Source organism: Gavialis gangeticus, unplaced genomic scaffold, assembly GCF_001723915.1.
Source record: "Gavialis gangeticus isolate Ggan-Ray unplaced genomic scaffold, GavGan_comp1, whole genome shotgun sequence".
Classification (NCBI taxonomy): domain Eukaryota; kingdom Metazoa; phylum Chordata; order Crocodylia; family Gavialidae; genus Gavialis; species Gavialis gangeticus.
In genome coordinates, this window is record NW_017729029.1 from 67,686,037 (window position 1) to 67,700,562 (window position 14,526).

Here is a 14,526-nt window from a genome sequence, read left to right on the forward strand (position 1 = left end):
ATACAGTAACTACAAGATTATGAAAGGGCTGATCCCGTATAAACTAGTCAAAAGCGATAAAACAATCGTAAGTATTGTTAACATATAGGCGCAGTATACATGTAAGGCAAACAAATACCTTGAGAAATTAGGGTTGAAGTTGCTGTTGTTGTCGTGATGGTCCAGGAAATGTATAAGAGGCAATGATGTCTTGTGATATCGTTTTGTGATATCATTTTGTGATGAACATAATTGGTCCAATAAAATATTTGGGAGAGCTATTGAACAAGTGCTCAGGCACCAGGTACCTGTAAAACACTTGAATAAGTGTACTTGATGCCTTCAAGTTTGTCCAACAACTTTCCCAACTATACACTTGGCTCTATGAAAGATTTTACAAAATATGACAAGATACCCCTCTTGAAAAATTAGCTCTCCATAACAATGCATTGACATGATAGACTGCAGTCTCTCTTTTCAAATGGTTTTTATCCTTCTCCCAGAGCACTTGGCCAGGATTCCCTCCTACTCCTCCTGACTCTGGAGGCTCCAGCATGCAATATGTAGGTGCACTGACTCAAGTTTGCTACTGCTGAGGAGAATGTCACCCCATGTTTTTACCAGAGGCACCTATGTCAAGAAGGCAAAAAAACTTCCCCATTTTGGCAGCAAAACAACAGGTTAACATCTCCTGTGAGAAGCAGCAAACTCCATTGCCAATGTACAGAACTACATTTCTCAAGAGTGCCCTACATTCACTGACACAGACTTGTGTGTCCCTGCCACTTGTGGTAGGGGCTGGAGCTGAAAAGTGCACGTGCAGGGGGACGTGGGAAGGCAAGGCACCCCAGGACCACCCTGTCATCTCGCTTCTCTTAGGTAATGCCCAGGGTTTATGCCTTGCTTGCCCACCCATCCTCATGCTACTGCCTGTTTCCACAAACTCCTATTAGTTTGTGGGATAGTGATCCTTACTGGTGGTCTCTTCAAAGACCCAAAGACTATTAAAGTTCTTATCTTGGACTAAGTGGCCAGGGACTGCATGCCCCCCAGGCCACAACAGTAGGGAGCCATGGCCACCACAGGGCCACAACCCCACTGCATCACATGCCTGGGTGCCCCCCCCCCCCTTGCACTCAACACCATCCCACTGCTGCAACTTGCATCCAGGCACCTCCCACCACCCCTCTCCCTGCTATACTGTTCCCTTGCTTATCCCCATGAAACTGCACACCTCCGGTGTAGTGCATACCCTCCTGCTGCTACTCCCTGCACCTCCCCTACCACCACTACAACACATGCCCCAGCTCATCCTTAGCTTTCCAACAAAAAGCTCCACCACTACTCAGACACCCTGACTGCAGGCGCCCCTTGCATTAAAGGCTCATCTACACTGCCCTACCCCCTGGGCCAAGGAAAAGAGCCAGATAGCCAAAAGGAAGAAGAGCCTAGAGGCCCTGACTGCTGCTGCAGCTGGAGCTATGCTGGAGGAGGAGCATTGGGGTGGGAGCCCAGACCACAAATTTACCCCTCATGGGCCACATGCTGTCCATGGGCCAGCAGTTAGAAAGCCTTGATCTCATCCGTGCCGCGGAATATTGCTGAAGACAAGCAGATGCCAGAAGGTTATAAAAGCTTCTGATTTCTCCCTGTCCTGAAGACAAAAAACATATTGAGTGATCTGATAGGTGGGAAGAGAGAGAAAAAGGTTATTTAGGGGTGTAAGAGGAGGACTCTTACCCGTTACTATGAAGCAAGAACAGGGCTGCAGGAGACAAACTACAAAGCCCCAGTCTGGTGATAATTGGGCAAATGAGCATGGAACTAAGCAGCAGAGCTGAGCAGGCTGCAAGAGAGTATTTCACAGAGTAGATGGCTTGGCTGCAAGACAGGGTACAGGGCGGCTGTTAGTGAGGCAAACTTCAGAGTTGGGAGCCTGCTTACAGGGAGGCAGGCAACAGAACTTGACAGAGACAGCAAAGTAACAGAGCTAATTGCCTGCAGGGGACTAGAGAGGGAAGCCTGCAGGAAGCCAGGCTGCAAAGCAATAAGCCTGCAGAGAGACAATTAGCAGCACCTGGGCCTTATTGCAAGGGTAAAGGAGTCAGGTGACTGGAAGGAGGAAGAGGAGTCAGGGATATACATACAGAGCTCCAATACAGCCTCCCATATTTACCATATCAAAAAGGAAAGGCAGGAAGGCAGGCAAAGATAGGACAATAGTGTGAGAGACCACAGTGGGTTGGGGCAATATTAGTGTGGCCATCAGGTGGCATGATTGTCCTCAGAGATGGGATCCTATTACAGAGGGTCTATCTACATGTTAATGAGCCTAGACTAGAATCACAATATAATTTTAATACAACTAGAATTTCAGATGGATTTGGCACTGAGAAGTTCTGAATACTTAGATTGCAGTATCATCATAAAGCATAAGGAATGTGCAGATTTAGAAACTAAATTCCCAATAATAAAACTATTTTTCTTTACTTCATTAAAAAAGTATAAATCCAAACTCAATTTTCCCCACTCATATTTAAATTGCATTGAGACCTGTGCTTTCAAATACTTCAAATTTCTTTCAACATTTACAAATGCATACTAATTTTGTTAAAAATATATCCATTTTATTATTCAAATGCAGGTTTGTTATATCTCCAGTTTCTCCAGAGATGTGAATGAAGAACACCCTTGGTACTAGGTACATTGCTTTCATACATTATTGGAAGTTACCATAGTGATGGGTATCATAATTGAACCCAAACAAAATAGATGTTCACACTCAAATTCAGAATTGCATTAGAAACTTCAATAACTATGTAGCTAATAATAAGGAATATTTAAAGATGCTTACTACAATGTTCACAGGCACGGTGGATATTGGGATAGTATAAGGGCATAGTGTTAAGGTTAATATTCAGTCCCCAAGTGTTGTGTGTATAAAACACATCTTTACTGCTGCTTTATTGGTTTTATGAGATATATGCAAAAATATATAATGACAGATGCACACTTTACCCCTTTTAAATTTTCATTCTATGAGAGAACATTTTCTGTCTCAGAGCCTGGAGCAGTAGGTGAATGAGACTATCACAATGAAAAGATGCAAAGGACATACATATATTAGATTCTTGGTCTTTGGGCATACTATTTTTTTTTTAATTTCTAGAGCCTAAAGCACTGTGTTAATGCTTCAGATGAAAGCCCTAAGGTTCTCCCTGTGTTCGCTGGGAAAAGCAACAAGAACATGAAAATGTAAGTTGTTCCAATATTTTTTGTGCCAATTTCCCACGTACCAAAGAACAAAATAATTCTGATATGAGACTAGACAAAAATGGAATATAGGTGAGTGACATTGTCTGAATATCACTTGAGAGACTGTTGCAAGTTTGGGGAGTGAGTTTACCTAGCACCAGAATTAAATCTCAGGAATAATATTGTTCAGTTTCTTGTGCCCTGAACGAATAACTCATTTATCCCATGCATTAATATGCAAACTACTTTCAGTAAAACTTACAAGTTGTGAAAAAAACCTATTCACTGTAAAACTATAACTAAGATAAGAAGATCCCCCTTTCATAATTGTAACCAATAGACTGCTGATTGAGTTACTGGATGTTCTGAATTTTAATTCAACAAAAAGACTGTTGAAGCTGAGCAAGTACATTGGAGAATGGACCTTTTTAGGATTTACATTTTCAATGACCATTGCAGCAGCTGAGGTGCACTTTTCTTAAAAGGTCAGTCTGCTAAATGCAAGATAAAATCAACATTTAAATCATAATTTGGTGGGAAAATGTCCTCTGGATTTATATATGTACGTATAGTTCTGAACCCTGCTTCCACAATTATTTCTTGGCAATATTTCTGTATTTTTTAATTGATGACTACCTAACAGCAGAGACATGTAACTACAATTCCTGCCATCTTATATGTATGTTCTCATCATAACAGTCCCCTCTTACTTGTTCTCCTTGGGCCGTGAATCTTGCACTTTTGGCTGTCAAATAGTCCAGCTCAAACAAGAAGAGTGGAGGCACTGATACAGCCTGCCTGATAGTAAGGCCTCTTTCCTGGGAAATAAGAAATGACCTTGAATTCCCTCAGAGTGAGGATGGCCTAGAACACACGTTAATTTTCTGGGCCGATGCTTTTACCGCTAAATTAAGGATGTGGACAGATGTAACCATGAAAACATTTGAAACACTTTTGAAACTCCAAAGGGCCAGCTGTGCAAAGATACAAACCCTCTGAAATGTTTGGAAAGTGACTGAAACACTCCAAAAATGGTACCTGAGGTACTGTTTTGGACAGTTTCACTTTTGGTCACATTTACACAGAGGCAATATGCAGGAGCAAGACTGACATGCATGCTGGGGTTGAATCTGGAGCCAGGACTGGATCTAGACATATCCCCTGTACCCCTCTGTCAAATTTCCTCTGACTCCCAGGACCCCAATCAAAGGGCAGAAGGTTTAGTGTGGGGTTGAAAGCTCTGGGTACTCCTCCACCCCCGCTCACCTCTTCTTTCTGATCTCCCCTTCCCTGAACGCTCCCCTCACTGGCACTAGTGGATGGTGTAGCATTTGAAATCTTTCAACCAAAACATGGCACAAGGGATACACATATGACCCCTGAAGCATTTCCTTTTTGAAGCATTACTATGCGCATTTCACTTGGAAACATTTCAAATGCTATGTCAGTCTGCATGTTAGAGATGACAAACATTTGAAAGTGAGTGGTGGGTGCTTTATTTTGCTGATGTCAGCGCCTAACCGGATGGACGTGTCTTCTTTAAAGCCCTGAGTCAGCTGCTTCAACTCAGGAGAGGACAAGGAGTTCAGGAATAATGCTATGCATCATATTCCTAATAACTAGCTGTGGACACCTTTCAGCTGAGTGACTGAATGATTAGTATTAGTCTCACTTAGTCCCCCCTCCACTAAGTTCAGTGGTGGACTACAGGAGCTACACATAGTCACTGAGGATGCTATCGAATGCTTGGTAAGTACGCACACACTCACTTACTGACTGTCAGATAGCACCGCTCTACTAAGATAAGAAGCAAAGCGAAAAAAGTAATCCCATGGCCAGAACCACAAAACAATCATCTTAGGATGACAAAGACAGACTGTGAAGAAGAAGCTACACCATTCTAATAGATGGGACTCTCACGAACACTGTGGATAATAGTGAGTGAATGCTTAGAGACTGTCAGTCTTGGACCTACTGTCTGAGTTCTGCTCAGGACTGGAGAACAGTTGGAGACAGCACTGAGAAAGCCTGCCTTTACCCATGAAGTACTTAGCCTGCTAACTTACAGGGAGGACAATCCATCTACTTTTTATAAAAAACTGAATGATTGCTTAGCTTGTGAATCAGAGTGCACATAGATCAATGAGGCTTTCTGCTCACTTAAATGGACTTTGAAATGAAGAAAAAAAATTAGTCATTGTTGAGAAAATGGACACAAAGGGAGAGATAAAACACCTACTCCAGAATGCTTTAGTGGAAAAGGCATTAAAAATAATCAGTTAAGAAGAAGAAATGTCCAGTCCCAAAAAGCAAATTATAGGCACTCTTAAAATGACTGTTAATGATTTCTCCTTGCACTGGCATGTACAGGATTTAGTTATATAAACCCCTGCCCACCACATTAATAAGAAATTAAACTCTTCCAATTGTCAAAGTTAATAAACCTATAAAAGGGTTTATTCTCTTGTGCACGTACACTTTTGGCCCCCCAGTAACACCACTGGAGTCTACCTTCTATGCTCTAAGAAAGAAAAATGACAGTATTTGTGTTTATATATTTAATGAATATTCAAAAACTTTTCCTGTATGGCCAGTACGTATGGAATTGGTGGTACCAGAACAATCTGACTTGTCTACTCCAGAAGGAGGACTAAATCTCTAAGAGTGGTTTGAATTGTAATTTTTAATAGTCCTCTATTTAGAGAAATAAAAAGTGTCATGATTGTTTTTGTAATTAAATCATATTTGCATTTGTTACAGTCTCATGTAAATATTCATATGGAAAACAGATGCCTGCAAACAACTATTAACAAAGTAGGAATTGTTTCATTAGATCAGACCAGAGGTCCATACTATACTGTAGCTTTTTTACAGGATTTCTTTTTCCTTACTTAAAATATCTAAAAATCCTGTAGTGAAAAACTGCTGCAAAACTAATTCACAAGGGGAATTCTTTCCTAAACTAATTCACAAGAGAATTTAAACTAGTGGTTGTGTGTACCTTGAAGATCAGTGCTTATATCCTTCCTAGCATTTTTTAAATCTTATATTGGATCTAACAGTGAATGTTTCCACTATCTGTATTTTTTAATCCTAATTTCACAGAGTATGTGTTGGTATTTCCATTTTATTAATATTACATTTGTTACCACTCAGATGAACTCAGCATCCCTTTGGTCTTATATTCTAAGAAAAGGGAAAATTGTAATACACTTTAATGACCTTCTCTATATCACTATTTGTATTTTTTTACTTTGTCCCTGCTTATTTGCCTCTTTTCTGGACGATATCACCTGAATCACTTCACACTCCCTCATTGCAGAATTCTCTCCACATTTTCCATATTTTTGTTCTCCTTCTCTGAGCTGACCACATCTCCTAAATCTTTTCTAAGTTAAGACCATATAACTGAAAATGATATTCAAGGTAAGGGGGAACAGTTGACTTGAATAATGACATTCTAATATTGTTAAGAATATTGGTTTGGTTTTTAGTTTTTTATTTCTTTCTTTCTAGATGCAAATATTTCGTTTGCTTTTGACTTAGGTTACACACTGAGCAGAGGTTGTCCAGAACCCATGACTTCCATATTTCAATTCAGGAATAGAAAAAGGTTGTGTATACTGATCACTTTTGCTTGAATTAGCTCAGTGGTTAGGATTCTGGGTTCTGGGACCCCTTCAGCCAGAGAGAGTTTGAGAAAGAAAACTACTGTGGAAAATTGTACCCCTCTATGTGACTTCAAAAGACTACTAAAGTAGGGTTACCATATGTCTGGGTTTTCTCAGACACCTCCTCTTTTTGGGTCCTCCCATCTCCGTCCAGGCAGTTTTTTAAAATATCAGCACATGTCCAAGATTTTGATCTGCCTCTGCTCAGCATGAAGTTTTTCCCAGCGCTTCCTGGCTTGCCCTAGCAAGGAGCTGCTTGGGGCTGCGGGGGCAGGAGAGGGGCATCACATTCATCTACTCGCAAGCCCTGGCAGTTGCAGGCAGGTAAGGCCAGGGCTTGCAAAGTGTGAATGTGTGTATGTGCATGTGTGTGCATGCACATGTGTATGTGTATGTATGCACACATGCATGAGAGGGAAATGGGTGCCTGCTGGTGCCAGGGCTGCCTGCCTGCCCCTCCAGCCGGGGGAAGAAGTGGGGGCATTCTTTGAGAGCAGTGGGGAGCTGCATGGGCATCAGGGCTGGGGGGGCAAGAGGCTGCAGGTTGCGAGTAAGGGGCATTGGCAGGGCTGCAGGGGCATGGGTCACGAGTGAGGGGCACCGGCCAGCCTGGGGGGCTGTGGCTTGGGAGTGAGATGCAGGGGCAGGGGCAGTGCATGGGCCTATCACTACCCCCCAATCACATTGCTCCTGCCCCCCACACACTTCCTCTTTTTTGAAACTGGAAATACGGTAACCCTAATTAAAGTCAAAGGTGCCTACCATTTTCTTAGTCCACGGGGGCTAATTTCAGGCTAATTTAATCTGAAAACCTGGTCTTTAATACATAGGAAAATGTGCAAATAAATTTACAACTTGTCTTTTGTCTAAAACACAGAGTCCATTTGTCTTCTGCCTATGATGCATGAAGCAAACAATATTCATTTCCTAGAACACCACTCTAAGCACAGGTCAGGCTGCGGTACTCACTTAACATGGTGGAGGTATCAAAAGGAGCTCCAGAGAAAGTATTTGATAGTGGCTGACCTGTAGTGGTTAGAGTCCTTTGCAAAGTAATGACAGAAACCCAGGTTCAAACCCCCTCTGAATGAATGAGGCCTGGAACTTAGAACATCTGCCTTTCCAAGTGAGTGCCCTAGCACTCAGTATTTGGTGGGGGGAGGGGAGGGGAAATGTTATCCCTTCCTGCCTCCAGTCTGTAGGTGCACCTAGTCATCCATGTGCACAAGACTATGAATCCAAGAACAAAAATACCAAAAAATGGCCACATAGATGACCAGGAAAGAACAGGATACCCCCTCAGAGTTTTTGTGGTTTCCATTGGAACAAAAGTGATACATAATAATTGAGACATTCCTATAATTTATTAAACACAGAATTTGGTAGACATAGATTATATTACATCTGGCTAATGTAAAAATGCATTTTAATCATCGGTGTGTTTACTACCTCTGTAAATAAACTTCATTTTCATTTTTAATCCTAAATATTGTAATAGAAACCTGCCTATATACTCTTTTGTATACTCATTTGAAAAAGGCATTTCTTAATAAAAAGGAATACATACTTAATGCTAGAAATAATTTTTTAAGTACAGTAATGCTTTAAGAAAAAATTTAAATAAAAAACACTATCACAGAAAACAAAGCCATGAAAATACCCTTCACCATCTTCCCTCAAGCATATTGAAGTACTTATCAAGTACTTTATTATACAAGAAGTCTTTCTGAAAGCTGTTCTGAAAAGCTCTGTTGGACACCAATCTCAATTAATTCAAATGCAAATAAACTGTGAACTTCAACCCACTTCAAGCAATCAGTGACAGTGTTGCCAACTGCTCCACACATTTAACTGTTTCTCTTCCCTTTTTTAACTCTCCTTCCTTTAAAACACTTTCCTCTTCCATAACGTAATTAATTTCACCTAATACAAAGAATAAAGGTAATCCATTGAATTGAATAGCCATGCTTCTATCATGGTATATTTCTGGACCAGTAAAGCAAAATATCTGTGAAAATTGCTGGCTAACAAGTAAAATGGAAAACAATAGAATAACAAATATAAAATATAATTCCCACTTGCATATCTGTTTATGTGGGAATGGGCCACAACAGTGTTGGCTAGTTTAAAACAATGTACTCAGCCTTGTAAACCATTCAGATTAATAACAAAAGGGTAATGGAAGCCATGGAAGACACTGGCAATGAGTTTTTTTCAGCTTCTCTGCGACCCTGACAGTGAAGAATTTTCCCAGTCTCTATTCACACCCCATATTGTTCAGGCAAAGCCAGGCCAGAATTAATTGTAACCTGTCTGTTACATTATTCTGTGCATTATTATAGCTAATGTGTTGGGGGGGGGGGGTTGCTGTTGTGCACATTTGTGAAAAAAGAAAAGAAAGAAAAGAAAATACAGTAAATAAATAAACAAACCCCAGTAAGTGACTTCCAGCAGGAGGAACCTGGGAGGACATCATTTAGCAAAAAGTTTGATACAGAGTGTGAAAAAAATGAGTCATAGAAAAATGAAGAGTAAAGTTTGGTTTATGAAGAAATACACAGAGATAATGTTAGAGGTCTTACTTCTTCCTTTGGGTTGGAAGCAAATAACGCAATTCCTCAGGACCAAGAAAATGGTAGGAACCTTTGACCTTAATGATCTTTAGGTATCACCGGGGGATCCAGTTCTTATACAGTATTGTTCTCTGAGATGGTGAGTATCCACAACTCCCTAATATAAAACGTTCAGCATGGTTGTTCCTGTCACCTGAAAACTGAGTCTTTAGCACATAGAAGCATGTGTTTAATAAATTTGCAACTTGCCCTTTCTCTAAAACACATAGAGAGATTGTTATCTTTTCTGCTTATCAAAAGTAAAACAAACCATATTGTATTAATATGTATAATATGATACAAACAAATTCACTGACTTTTAGTTCACTGTCAGACATCACCAATGTCTGAACTACAAAAAGTGCTCTTCAGGCTGAAACTCAGATGAATCCACTAAGCCCTTCACTTTTCTTTAGAAAGACATAACATCCTGAAACAAGATATAATAATTACATACATAAAATATTTGCTTAATTTAAAATGCAATAAAAAGAATGCAGGAAAAGAAAGAGTTAAGGCAAGTACTTGATTCATAACTTTCCCTTGCCTGGTAATTATATATATGGGATGTTCAACATAATGAAATAATCTGAGGTCTCTGCAATATCTGGAAAGAATATTTTTTTTTAGTCCAAAACCTATTTTGTTGTCAGGTCTGCGAGCATTCTTTTTCAAACCAGCTTTGAAAGCTCTGAATTCAGAACACTCAGATTCAGAAGTGATATAAGCAGATACAGTTGTGCATGGTTAGGCTCCGTATCTGAATTTGTTTCTTTAAGTAAAGAGGCTTTCCTGGAAACGGTGACAGTGATTTCTGTAATAGCATTACTTTTCTTTTAGTATTCTAGATGTTCTAGAAGGTAGAGGAAGAGTGAGTGTATTATAGGTGTGTGTGTACAGTATTATGTATATACATATATATACGTGTGTAGTCTGTATAAAAATGTGTGCTTTATGTTTTATTATACTGTGTTTTTTAAACCTCAGTTAGTTAAAGAAACACTGCAAAAGGGTAGACAAGCACAGAGAACTGTGCAGAAAAACAGTTCATAATTATATCAAACCAGAGCATTTTTTCCCAGACAGAATTATGGACAACTCTCACTTTCAATCCAATCAATAACTTTTACAAGTCATCGTTTAACTCTGCAAAATAACTACATGGGCAGAAGCAAATTTATGTTAAGAACTACTGAAAGACTATCTTAGACACTAAGGTAATCATTGTACATACATTAACAAGTATGTGAAGACATTTCATAGATTTCATAGATCTATGAAATGGATCTAGTTCATCAGCATGGAAGAGGCCCAAAATGGAGCCTGTACTAAACAGGATATTTTGCCTGAGTAATAACTTAATGGTAACAGTGGTGTGTGAATGTTGGGTACCTTTTGCATTACTTCCATATTTAAACATACCACTGAATTTACCTTGAATAATGTTGGCACCTGTAAAATACTCTTATTAAAGTCTTTAGAACTTTATATTAATATGCCACATCCTTCAGTTTTGTTGAAAAAAGAAAGAGAGAAATAGAGCACCAAAACAAAATGCAGAACTGTTCCTGAAGACAGAAACTTTCTAATCATACCACCTGAAGAAAAGAAATACTCGTGGGCTACAATGTCTGAATTACTCTTAAGCTAGAGGTTAAAAAAGAATGTCAATTTTTGTGTGAAGGGAGAAATTCCATTTAACTCATTGGAAAAGTTCTACAGAATTGGCAAAATCTCTGTTTTATATCAGTGCTTGATATTTCTAGAAGACAGCAATAATGTATACCAACGATGTATATAAACATTTACAGTGGTCAAGATAAAACAGTATATATACTTAAAAGTACATGATGTATAACGTAATAGTTGCCATGCCATGAAGTTTAGGAATAATCTCAGTGGGCTCAATCCTTCAAACTATCTTCATGCATGCAGTCTCACTGAGATTAACCAGACTGTGTGGGAGGAAGACCTATTCAAAAAAGTAAGGATTTACAGGCTCAGGCCCTTCATGCATGCATACATATCAGCATTACAAAATCTTGTCATGTTTTCTTCATACATATCTTTAGTTTAACTGAATGGTCCATATTTAAAAAATAAAGGTTTGTAATAGCATTTCTGTCTCTGAAAGCAAGTTTGCAGAAATATCACCTCCCCCCCCCAAAAAAAAATCAAGTGGAAGTTTTAATGTATGAACATTTTGAAAATATTACTAAACAAGTAAATATTCACACAAGCAACATGTTGGCTAATGAAAGATAACAGTATATGTGAATTCTACACACAAACTTTTTCCTCCTTGGTGTGGGAAGTGGGGAGGGAGGGTCACTCCTAATTATTATGAGTGGGGGGAAATATAAATAAGAAGTATAGATGGACTGCTGAAATACAATGTTCAATTCTAATTACATGTAATTAAATGACTAAACATGTACAGCAATATATTTTTCCCGCATTTAGCAGCTTTTAACTTTATAATCATTATTTCTGCATTGCTGACAACTATCCTTATTTATCTTCTTGTAGATACATATTCAGGAATAAGATCACACTTGAATTAAACAGTATAATGCAGGGAGAAAGGAAGTCATTGCTGTAATAATGTAGAATGTAATCTTCTTGACCTGCTTCATTTCAGTAGCATAAAAGTTATGAACTGCTTATGAACTAAGGGTACTTTCACTCGTACATTAGACATGTGTTATGTAACAATTGTGTTTTAGGTCTTGAATCTAAGGAAAAGAATCACCTTTCTTAGAGTAATAAAGTAATAAGTAAGGTCACAAAATACAGTGTGGGAGCCCTAATTGCCTGCCTAATCCATTCAATCATCTCTCTGGCTCTGGCTGCAAGCAGCTAGTCTATTCATTGTGGAATCAGCCTTCCTTTCCTACACAAAAAGGTCCCTACTTCTCTCCCAGCACATGCAGAGCTCTGCCAAGTCACAGGAGAGACACATCTTCAGTAGCGGCCCCCTAAGTGGAGCAGAGCACTCCGCTAAGCACACAAAAGGTTAAATACTGCTGAAATAGCGAGACATTTCATCTGCCCACGCTTCCCAGTTCCATTCAATTACCAACAGCAGCGGTCCTATAATACAACATAATACTGTATTATTAAATCAGAGTTCCACATTTACATGTACTTCTAGCCTGAAGGAAGGCCTGACATTCAGCAGCCAGTACTAGAACAAACAACCCACAACTTTCTCCCTCCCTCTTTCCACACACACACCCTTGGAGAGGGCAAAAGATGACACCCCTCAAAGAGACTGAGTTTACCTTATCATCATCAAGGTCTACCCCAAGGCATCATTCTTGATCTCCCCCCCACCAAACAAAACACACCTCCCACATGCTGAGCACACTGCTGTGTTGCAACACCCACCTCCCTTGAGCAAATCCTTTCTAATTCCTACTTTACCCACGACTTCCCAGCCTGACCTGACATACCCGTCCACCCCCCTGCACTCCTAGCAAAACAAAGGGCGGCTTCCCTATGCCCCCCACCCCCCAAAACAGCACTGGTTTCTTGCATGCAGACTCTTAACGTAAATAACTGCATGCATCCATGAGTATCAAAAACAAACAAATAACTGCATGAATACATATGTAATACATAACTGACTACATCCATGAAGAAAAAAGGAAGACTTTAAAAAAAAACTGTGCCCCCCTAACCCCTGCATCCAATCCAAGCAGCACAACTGTGGCAACTTTGCAACCAAAAGCAGCCCCCTCCCAACTTCTTCTGCATCCTCCCCTGGCCGCCGGAGCCCACTGTGAGCCTAAGAGCGGCTCGGCTCTTCCCCAAGTGTTTCTCTCTCTCTTTTATTTTTTGTTGGCACTGCCCTGAGGGCTGACAACTTCTCGCCTGGTCTCCCTCCAGGAAGGCAAAGGACAGCGTCTCCCTTACCTGATCCGAGGCTCCCCCAGACACGAAAAACCCCTAACGTAAGTCCCCGAGGAGCGACCCGCGCCGGCCGTGGCTCAAGGCAGGTGCAGGGAGCGCTAGTTGTGTGCCGGCAAAGACGATCCGCAGCCGCGCCGGGGAGCGCCGAGGCAGCCGAGCAGTTTGGGGGCAACTCCGGAGCTTTCCCCCGCCCCCCACACTGCCCTCCACAAGTCCCACGTGCGGGGCCGGCGCCTCCCGGGTTCAGCACCAGCGGCGGCGTGGACAGCACCAGCTCCGCTCCCCTCCACCGGTCCCCGGCACTGAGCCGCGCGACTCTCCCGCCTCCTCCCTCCCCGGCGCTGCCACTCAGCCCCGCCGGGTCCCGCCTCCCCGGCCCCGGCCCTCACGTCAGCCCCGGCTCGTCCTCCTCTGCACAGGAGCCGGGGAGGGCCCGCCGGAGCCCGCCCTCTGCTCGGGGACAACCGAGTCCCGAAGCCCCCCTCCTGCCCTTCAGGGGGCTGGGAAGCAAGTGCAGCCTCCCTCATGGGGATGCGGGAGTGCCGGGGATGTACGAGGGAGCCCTGTTGCTCTGAGACAAAAAGGAATGCAACATTCCCTATTAAAGACTTTTTTGGGGGGGGCAAAAATCTGGTTGGTCTCATCAAAGGTGTCACCTCTACCACAGGTTCAGGTTCTTTTTCGCCTCTAGACCAGGGGTAGGCAACCCTGAGTGTGGCGCTCAAAGACTTTTGCTTGGCACGGGTGCCCCTTGGCGGGGAAGGAGCCGGGGCTACATGGCCACAGCAGGCACCGGGCCCTGCGTGGTTCCCCTGCCAACATCTTGCAAGTTGAAGTTGTGGGTGTCTTTGGCACTCTGCCCAAAACACTGCCAACCCCTGCTCCAGACCAATACGGCGACAATCTGGATACCATGCAAAACTCTACAACTCTTGGTTGGGAGAGGATGCCTCCGATTAGAACAGGGGCTGGCCATCCCTGGTGTGGGTGCCAGAGTGTGGCATGTGAAGACATTTTGCTTGGCATGCATGCCTCTGGGAGGACGGCAGGGAAGGGAAGGAGGGCTGCACTGTGGCAACAAGGATCAGGCCCCC

General features: G+C 41.8%; 1 protein-coding gene across 2 annotated transcripts in view; it reads right to left on the minus strand.

The window, feature by feature from the left end:
• The window catches only part of FSTL5 (follistatin like 5), a 777,648-nt gene extending 763,885 nt beyond the window's left edge, over nucleotides 1–13,763 (minus strand). For both annotated transcript variants that reach the window (XM_019521733.1, XM_019521732.1), the window contains exon 1: nucleotides 13,436–13,763. The gene's annotated coding sequence lies outside the window, so the exon portion shown is untranslated. The remainder of the gene's footprint in view (nucleotides 1–13,435) is intronic.
• Nucleotides 13,764–14,526: the final 763 nt, after the last annotated feature.